This window comes from Balaenoptera ricei, chromosome 3, assembly GCF_028023285.1.
Source record: "Balaenoptera ricei isolate mBalRic1 chromosome 3, mBalRic1.hap2, whole genome shotgun sequence".
Lineage (NCBI taxonomy): Eukaryota > Metazoa > Chordata > Mammalia > Artiodactyla > Balaenopteridae > Balaenoptera > Balaenoptera ricei.
In genome coordinates, this window is record NC_082641.1 from 90573791 (window position 1) to 90582867 (window position 9077).

The 9077-nt window shown below is 39.1% G+C and overlaps 1 long non-coding RNA gene across 1 annotated transcript; it reads left to right on the plus strand.

Annotated features, from left to right (window-relative positions):
- The first annotated feature begins 325 nt into the window (after positions 1–325).
- Positions 326–6485, plus strand: LOC132363717 (uncharacterized). Its single transcript, XR_009502648.1, has 3 exons — positions 326–382; positions 5212–5344; positions 6440–6485. It is a non-coding gene; the product is annotated as an uncharacterized LOC132363717 (long non-coding RNA).
- Positions 6486–9077: the final 2592 nt, after the last annotated feature.

Genomic DNA, 9077 nt, shown 5'->3' on the forward strand with positions numbered 1-9077 from the left:
TGAAAAAGGCAATGATTTTTCACTTTTTGGAGACACAGACTCTTTTGAACTATTGAGAAGGAAGGAGCCCAAAAGGACAAGAGGAGCCCCATTTAATACAGGGAAACTGCAATTCGTTAAAACTACCCTAGTGGTGTACAAAGACTTAGGTGACGGCCAAGCTTTAAACATTTAGTCAGTTGGTTATTTGGCATTATGCCACTTAAACATACAGATGATTGATTTCATTTTTAAATCACTAGACCACATCATCTTGATGTTTTGACATTTTGTCCATGGCCTCAGCATGCAGTGCTTTTAAAGAGAGCTCTCTACTGCCTTCTCATGGTGAATGAATGAATGGCTGAGAGTTAGGAGGCAAAGCTGGCTCTACCACTAGCAGGTAAGTTTGGGTAAATTGGATAATTTGGGGTAAATTAATGTGTGTGGGCCTCAGTTTCCTCTTTTATAAATTGCAAGTTGAATTGATTATAAAATTCTTTAAGTATAGAGCTGTCTAATTGACAAGACAAATGCTTAGAACTCTGTGAATAACTTTGCATAAAGCCATGCATTTTGGCTTCTGTGCAGTTTTCATTTTGACTTCTAATGTACTCCCTGACTCACAGGTTCAAGTGATTTATAAGGAGTTCATGTCATCCCTATGAATTAATACACCCTTATACTCTTCCTATCCCAGGGCTTAGGGGCAACTTCTTTTTTTGAATACAATAACGGCATTCTTCATGAGGATAATTGAAAGCTTTTGCCCTCAACCAACAAAACAGGCTTTAATCAAAAAGTTGAATGCAGAGATTCCTCCTCAGAAGTTGAATAAATCAAGTACAAACCAGGATGCAGATACAGAGGATCAAAGTGGAAATTACCTCTGCCGCTCCCTTGAAGAGCAAATTGTTTTATTGACTCTTCTTCAACACGGTTGTTGTTCTGCCTTGTAGGGGTTTTTCATATTTGCATTTTTAAAAAAAATAAAATTTGATGATCTATAAGGAAGGAGACAAAGACCTTTGACTAACACAGCCTCTGTCTTGCTAGAGGCAGAGCTAACTTTGGCATTGTACTTTTTAATTACAGTGGAGACTTCCATGGCCTCCGGAGTAAAAGCCTGCTATGGCCTTTCCTTTCAGAAAGCAGACAAGGGTGTAGGTAAGAAAACAAGGGCATCTCAGTCTTCCCGAAAATGGGAGCCTGAGATGCTTATGTCAGGAGGAATTGCTTGAGCAATGTCCGTCCCTATCCAGACTTTAGCTTTCTGGGGGCTGGCAGAGATACAGTGAATCCCTCTCTTGAGAAATTCTGAGGGACACATGCGACAAGCCTCGTTTTACAACTTAATCAACCCAAGGGGTATGAGCAGCAATGCTTTGCCTGATAGTTATGTAACATGAAAGGAGTCTCAAAGTCGAATGAAACTGTATTATTCAGCTGCTTTCATTTACTCTAAAGGCATCCTACTGTATAGGTTATGCATGAATTTCTCCCATTTGCAGGAGTAAAGCACAGTAACCAAAAGTCATCCATGTTTTATAAGCTGTGACTAATCTCTTACATAGTCTTTCTCTGTCTCTGTGTGTGTGTGTATGTGTGTGTGTTCAAAATTTTTTCTATTGGCTGATATTTAGCTGCTACTTTATGGTACTATTATTATTATTTTCTAGATCACTTGAGACCATGGTGTCTGTGGGGTTTAGGATTGATAGGGTTGTTAGGGAAGCCTGCGCTCCCAAGCCTTTAGAGGGCTTTGAAATATTGTGTTTGAAAATGGCAACAAATAAATCTGAAGCTTTGCCTTCCAGAAGCGGCAGCATGGTGCATTTCCAGCATCCTCTTGGCTTTTACGGAGCTGTTGCCACCCAACAATAGTGGTGGGCTCATAAACGTTCAGCAAATCGTGATAATGAATCTAGCCAGGGCAAACGTGGCCAGTGTGTGTTTTTTTAATCATGCATCATTTAGTACAAAGAGGACTCTTGGATGTTTTGGCAAATTAATTTGTATTGCACTTCAGAGGAGGGAGAGAGCAGCTGGGCGCTAGCCCATGGAGCTGCACCGGCTGGATCTGCTAATGAAGCTGCCGCTGCCGAGGCCTCCTATGAAAGCACAAATGGAACCGTAAGGCGCAGAGAATTCTCTGGAGCTTCCCTCCAGGGTTTTGGTTGAAGCCACGTCAGTCCTTCTCCAGCGGTTCCCAGAGTTCCTACTGTGCTTTGTCAGCAACTTCAGTGCAGCAGTCAAGCAACCATTTCCAAAAGGATCATCCTCTACAATTTAAAAATCAGTCACAATGCCACCTTCTTTGAAATCTGATTAAATATGTACTCCTGGATATTTTTACAGTTCAAATGTAACTCCTCCCTGACCACTGTGCGATATTTTGTATAACACGTCATGAAAAGTCTTACGTGGCCTAGGTATTTTTCTAGGTGTTGATTTAAAGACAAATGGTCTGAAAGAAAACCACATTTGAAAAAATTTTTAAATTTACTCTTCTTAAGGAAAGATCACATGGGAAGTGGAAGGAGAGAGAGCTGTATGTTAATACGCACATACACACATTCGAAATCTTCCCCAGCGTCTATCATTGTAACAGCCGCTGCATGATGGCTGCTGTTACCCCAAAACTCTCCATCATTAGATCTCATCTTCCAACTGAATTATACCCCAACAGCCAGCACACACGAACCACCAGGTTTTCTTTTCTTCTTCAAAATCACGTCTCCTTTTTGTTTGGTTGCCATTCAATCCTTTAAAAAAAAAAATTGGGAATATATATTTTTGATGCAAAAGCTCTTTTCTTTGATTGTTTTTCCAATTCTGCCTCTTAACCATCGCTAGAGTTCTGCAGGAACTATCCTTGCTCCTCTGCTTAGAGGGCAGAGGCGCGGGAGAAGCCACAGAACTTTCTTTAGCAGGAGGGAAGGAAGGCTGGGACTATGCATATTTTAATAATTTTTTAATGGCTACAGTCTTTTCTCTAGGTATCCATCACCTTCTTCTAAAAATAGATAAGAAAATCGTGCTGTTTTCTGTCTTTCAGAGGAGCTCCAGGGTACCAGGGGTGGCTGAGGTCTGGGGTTAGTTTAAGGTATCTTGTAATGGAATGTGTCTCCTGAGAACTTGCAGAATTGAGTTGGAGTTTGAACAAAGAGACTTAGGAAGAATAAAGGCTTTTCATATCATTTAATACTGTCATTTAATACTAAAATATAATTTTTTTAATATTTTGAGTGATGAATAATTCTATGACAGTCTTCATCTGTAAGAGTTTAGCATTTTAATTAATTTATACTTTAAGCCTATGTGTTTGGTTATTTGGTTGCTAAATGGTTTCAAGGACTCTTTAGTCCTTGGAAAGGCTGATAGGCAAGTGTTTCACGGTGTGATCCCTTCCAGTAGACTTTGTGATGATGATGATGATAGCTAATATTTATGGAGAAGCTGATTTGTGCTAAGCGTGTTTGAGAACTTTATGTGTATTAATTTAATCTTCATAACAACCTCATTAGTAGGAACTCCTGTTATTTCCATTTTTCATATAAGGAAACAGAGGCACAGAGAAGTTAAGTAACTGTGAAGTGGGCTTGGTGCCACGCTGATTGTATTCACTGAGCACAACTAGTGCTGCATTCACTGTGCAGCCTTTAACAAACGGCCAAGCAGAACTTACCCTAGGGCTGCCTTTGGTGGGCTATCAGCCAGTTTGCCACCTCTGCTTGACATTTATCTCTATTAGAAACACAGATTGGAAAGTTGCCACTGGCTTCTGATGTCAGATGATGTGCCATCCAGCTACACATTAATAAATAAGGATAGGAAATAGAATCACAGCTTTTGGCCTTTCTGTGGGAGAAAGACTATGGACTTTAGGGCACCCAGTTTCTGAACAAATTAAAGACATTTCTATAGAATTATGGTTAGCAGTTTTCAAATCTGAGCATCTGCTATTTTGTGCCCAGTACTGTGCCAGGTAGACATAATAGAGAACATAAAAGAAGCAGAAAAATACTATCAGCAGTTTTAGAGCCACCTACAATTTCGTCAGAGAAATATGACAACACACTGGCAGTAACAGTACATGAGCACATTTGAGTAAGGTTCAAGGTGCGCTGTTCAGATAACGACTATTAGGGGAGCTTTGTATTGCATAATGGAGACTGGACCTAACACAGGGGAAACACGTGGCTGCTTCAACAGCTCCGTCATCCACAAGCCCTGGGAAATGTAAAATGTCATCCCATGTTTACCATCTTCAAAGCCTTGAAATACAGCATGACTATCAGCATTGAGACAAAAATTGGCCAGTGATATTTTTCTGCATTGACTTTGGATTCATAGATGTGCAGGTGAGTGTTAGAATCAGTACTGCAAGGTACAGGGTGACTTCTAGAAGTGTCTTTGCCACGTGCTGTAAGGCTTGGGTCATTGTTCTTCACGGGTCCCGAAATGTCCAGTGACATGGCATGGCCCAAATGGCTAAACCCTTCATTCTGTGTAAGCAGAATTGCTACCATGTGTCAGGTTCTCTGCTAGCTTTCTGAAGATATTTCAAATTCTAGGAAGGCCAAGCGCAGAATTTAGTGTCAGAAAATCTGTGTTATAATCCTGGCTCTTTCCTTAATTTACATTGAGGCGGAATAAAAGTCAATTTACTTACCTTGGCTTCAACTCCACATTTGTGAATGAGAAATCGGCTACATCTGTTGTTCATAAGCTGTTGCATGGAATTCTGTGGTTTCTTTCTCAGCGTTGCTGGGGATATTCTGGAACAGTGGTTCTCAACAAGAGCCAGTTTCCTCCTCTCATTCCCAGAGGCCATTTTGGTCATGTCTGGGGAATGTGTTTGCTACTGGCATCTAGAGGGTAGAGGCCACAGATGTTGCTAAACACTCTACAGTATATGAGATAGGTCTCGTAACCAAGAATTATGTGGCCTAAAATACCGATAGCACGCAGGTTGAGAAAACTTGCCATGGAAGATGTGTATGAGCCTGAGCCTCTAACCCACTAACGGCAAAGTACAACCATTTTTATTTGCTGGGTGCAGCAGACATAAATTTGACAGGCAATAAACCAATGCGCAAACTTTAATTTTCTTTATTTCCTATAATTGAGCTTAAATTGTATCTTAATTCCCCCACTCTGGTTCTCAGTCGATTCAGAGTGTGCACTAAGGTATTTCAAGGTTCTGCTCCTTTCTTTTCTTCTCTTCAGCTCCGAATCTACCTCTGGGGTTTGAAAACCGTCCTGGAATTGGGAGGAAGTGGATGTCTAGTTCATGGCCACCTTTGATCCTACACTCTCATCGGCAGCCACACACCCCTCTTTGCTAATCTTCAGCCAGCAGGTTTGTTTTTTATTGAAGTATTGTTGATTTACAATATTGTGTTCGTTTTAGGTGTACAGCATAGTGATTCAGTATTTTTGGAGATTATATTTCATTATAGGTTTTTACGAGGTTATGGGTATAATTCCCTGTGTTATACAGTAAATCCTTATAGCATACCTATTTTAAAACTAGTAGTTTTTATCTGTTAATCCACACCCCTACTTTGTCCCTTCCCACCCCTCTCCCTTTTGGTAACCACAAGTTTATTTTCTATGTCTGTGAGTCTCTTTCTGCTTTGCATATACATTCGTTTGTATTATTTTTCAGATTCCACATATAAGTGATATCATATAGTATTTGTCTTTCTCTGTCTGACTTATTTCACTAAGTGTAATATTCTCTAGGCACATCCACATTGCTGTAAATGGCAGTATTTTAAGATTTAATTTCTTTAGAGATGTTCACAGCAAAACCGAGGGGAAGGTACGGAGAGTTCCCATATACCCCCTGCCCTACACATGCACAGCCTCCCCGTTATCAACATCCCCCACCAGAGTGGGACCTTTGTTACACCTTATGAGCCTACATTGACACAGCATAGTCACCCAAAGTCTATAGTTTACCTTAGGGTTCACTCTTGGTGTATATTTTTTGGGTTTGGACAAATGCATAATGACATGTATCCATTATTATCGTATCATACAGAATATTTTCACTGCCTGTTCATCCCTCCCTGCCCCTCCCCTAACCCCTGGCAACCACTGATCTTTTCACTGTCCCTCCCTCTCTCCCTCCCTCCCTCCGTCTCTTTCTCTTTCCCTGAACCTCCCTTTTGACTATCTATTTATCTGTCTGTCTGTCTATCTATCTATCTATCTATCTATCTATCTATCTATCTATCTAATCTTTAGTATAGGTAATAATTTCTGCTTTTGATTTAGGAGACTAAAATTTAAATCCCTAATGGCAGGGCAAGGATTTATTTGAAAAGCATTGCATGTCATTCATTAATTCAAAGAATATTTATTTTTCTAGATTCCACATATATGCATTAATATATGATATTTGTTTTTCTCTTTTTTGACTTACTTCACTCTGTATGACACTCTCTAGGTCCATCCACATCTCTGCAAATGACCCAATTTCGTTCCATTTTATGGTGAGTAATATTCCATTGTATATATGTACCACATCTTCTTTATCCATTCCTCTGTTGATAGACATTTAGGTTGCTTCCATGTCCTGGCTATTGTAAATAGTGCTGCAATGAACATTGGGGTGCATGTGTCTTTTTGAATTATGGTTTTCTCAGGGTATAAGCACAGTAGTGGGATTGCTGGGTCATATGGTAGTTCTATGTTCAGTTTTTTAAGGAACCTCCATACTGTTTTCCATAGTGGCTGTATCAATTTACATTCCCACCAACAGTGCAAAAGGATTCCCTTTTCTCCACACCCTCTCCAGCATTTATTGTTTCTAGATTTTTTGATGATGGCCATTCTGACCGGTGTGAGGTGATACCTCACTGTAGTTTTGACTTTCATTTCTCTAATGATTAGTGATGTTGAGAAACTTTTCATGTGTCTCTTGGCCATTTGTATGTCTTCTTTGGTTTGGAGAAATATCTATTTAGGTCATCTGCCCATTTTTGGATTGGGTTTTTTTTTTTTTGATATTGAGCTGCATGAGCTGCTTGTATATTTTGGAGATTAATCCTTTGTCAGTTGCTTCATTTGCAAATATTTTCTCCCATTCTGAGGGTTGTCTTTTCGTTTTGTTTATGGTTTCCTTTGCTGTGCAAAAGCTTTGAAGTTTCATTAGGTCCCATTTGTTTATTTTTGTTTTTTATTTTCATTACTCTACAAGGTGGGTCCAAACAGATCTTGCTGCGATTTATGTCAAAGAGTGTTCTGCTTATGTTTTCCTCTAAGAGTTTGATAGTGTCTGGCCTTACATTTAGGTCTTTAATCCATTTTGAGTTTATTTTTGTGCATGGTGTTAGGGAGTGTTCTAATTTCATTCTTTTACATGTAGCTGTCCAGTTTTCCCAGCACCACTTATTGAAGAGGCTGACCTCATTTGCCAAGCAGAAATAGAGACACAGATGTAGAGAACAAATATATGGATACCAAGGGGGAAAGGGGTGGGGTGAGAGGAATTGGGAGACTGGGATTGACACATATACAATATTGATACTATGTGTAAAATAGACAACTGATGGGAACACACTGTATAGCACAGGGAACTCTACTTAGTGCACTGTGGTGTCCTACATGGGAGGGAAATCCAAAAGGGAGGGGATATATGTATATGTCTGGCTGATTCATTTTGCCGTGCAGTAGAAGCTAACACAACATTGTAAAGCAACTCTACTCCAATAAAAATTAATTTTAAAAAAGGAATATTTATTGAATGTATATTCCATGGATAAACTCCTTGACCTAGTCTAGTACCTAGAAGATTAGATCCTAGTCCTGCTTGTATTATTAACTTGTGATATGATTCTGAATAAAGCCACTTAATCTTTATATGGCTCAATTACTTCATCTTTAGCATTGAGGGCTATTTCTATGGTTTTATTTTAATGGTTAGAAATACGTACCTTTTTCTCCCACTGGCCACCCCTGGCATATATAACTTTTTTAGAATCTAATGTGTATGTAAATGTAACTCCTAGGTTTAATGCTTTAAACTACCCATGACTAAATACTCAAACAGTGCTGTTTCACCATTGTTATCATTTTTAGCAATCATTATCTGATAAACTGCACAGCAAATAAAAATTGCTGATCTAATGAATGTAAGCCATTGCCAACCCAAGAACTAATCCATTTTGACTACAAATAAACTTTCTGTATTTCAGATAAAGTCTAAATTATAACATGTAAATTTTTATTCAAAGCAATCTGACAAATAAGTCAATTCAGCTGGAAACAAAGTAAAATCAATCTATTCTTCCTTTCTTTCCATTTAATTCCTTGAGTTTGGGCAAAATGTAATCAATGCAGGGTCATGTTGAAAGCTAACACATTTATCTGGTGGGTCAGTTTTCTGATTAAAGAAGGAACATTGAACTTCCGGTCAGGACAACTTTCTGGGAAGTGTAGATTTTCAGTCATGTTTCATCTGCTATTGGAGTCATTTATTATGAAATCCATTTATTTAAAGAAAGGTGTAGGTGATTAGATTTCAACTCAAAGCTTTGTTATCTGGTGGGAGCTAACATTTTAAATTAGGGGGACTTTTGGAAGGGCATATTTATATGGGGGTTACTATTGGGTCCCAAGGAAAAATATCACCCACCTACCATTGCTAAACCTCATGGCATACTTCCAAAATGCTTCCCTGGAGGTTCTCTGTCCCTGTTAATGCCCATATTTCTACCTCTTCTTAAAAAACAGACTATCTTGTTATTGATGTTGAATGATAAGTCTCTGGGTTCACATGTTCACATTGACCTTTGAATTAGAGTAGCTAATAACTCTGCTCTCAGCTGACTGTATAACTCATTCTTCCTAAAATTCTGGTTGAAGGTACGACTTTACTTGCATTCTAGTCTCCAGTTGGAATATGCACCGTGTTTAAAAGTGTGCTTGTGCACCCACAGATGAGAGGCAGAAAGAGTAAAGAAGGAGTGCAATACAGATCTTGCTATGGATCCCATTATTGTCCTTCCCACAGTCTGATTGATTGTAATTCTGATCCCAATGCTGACTCTACATTGGGTAATTATGGAATGCTGGGTAAAGCA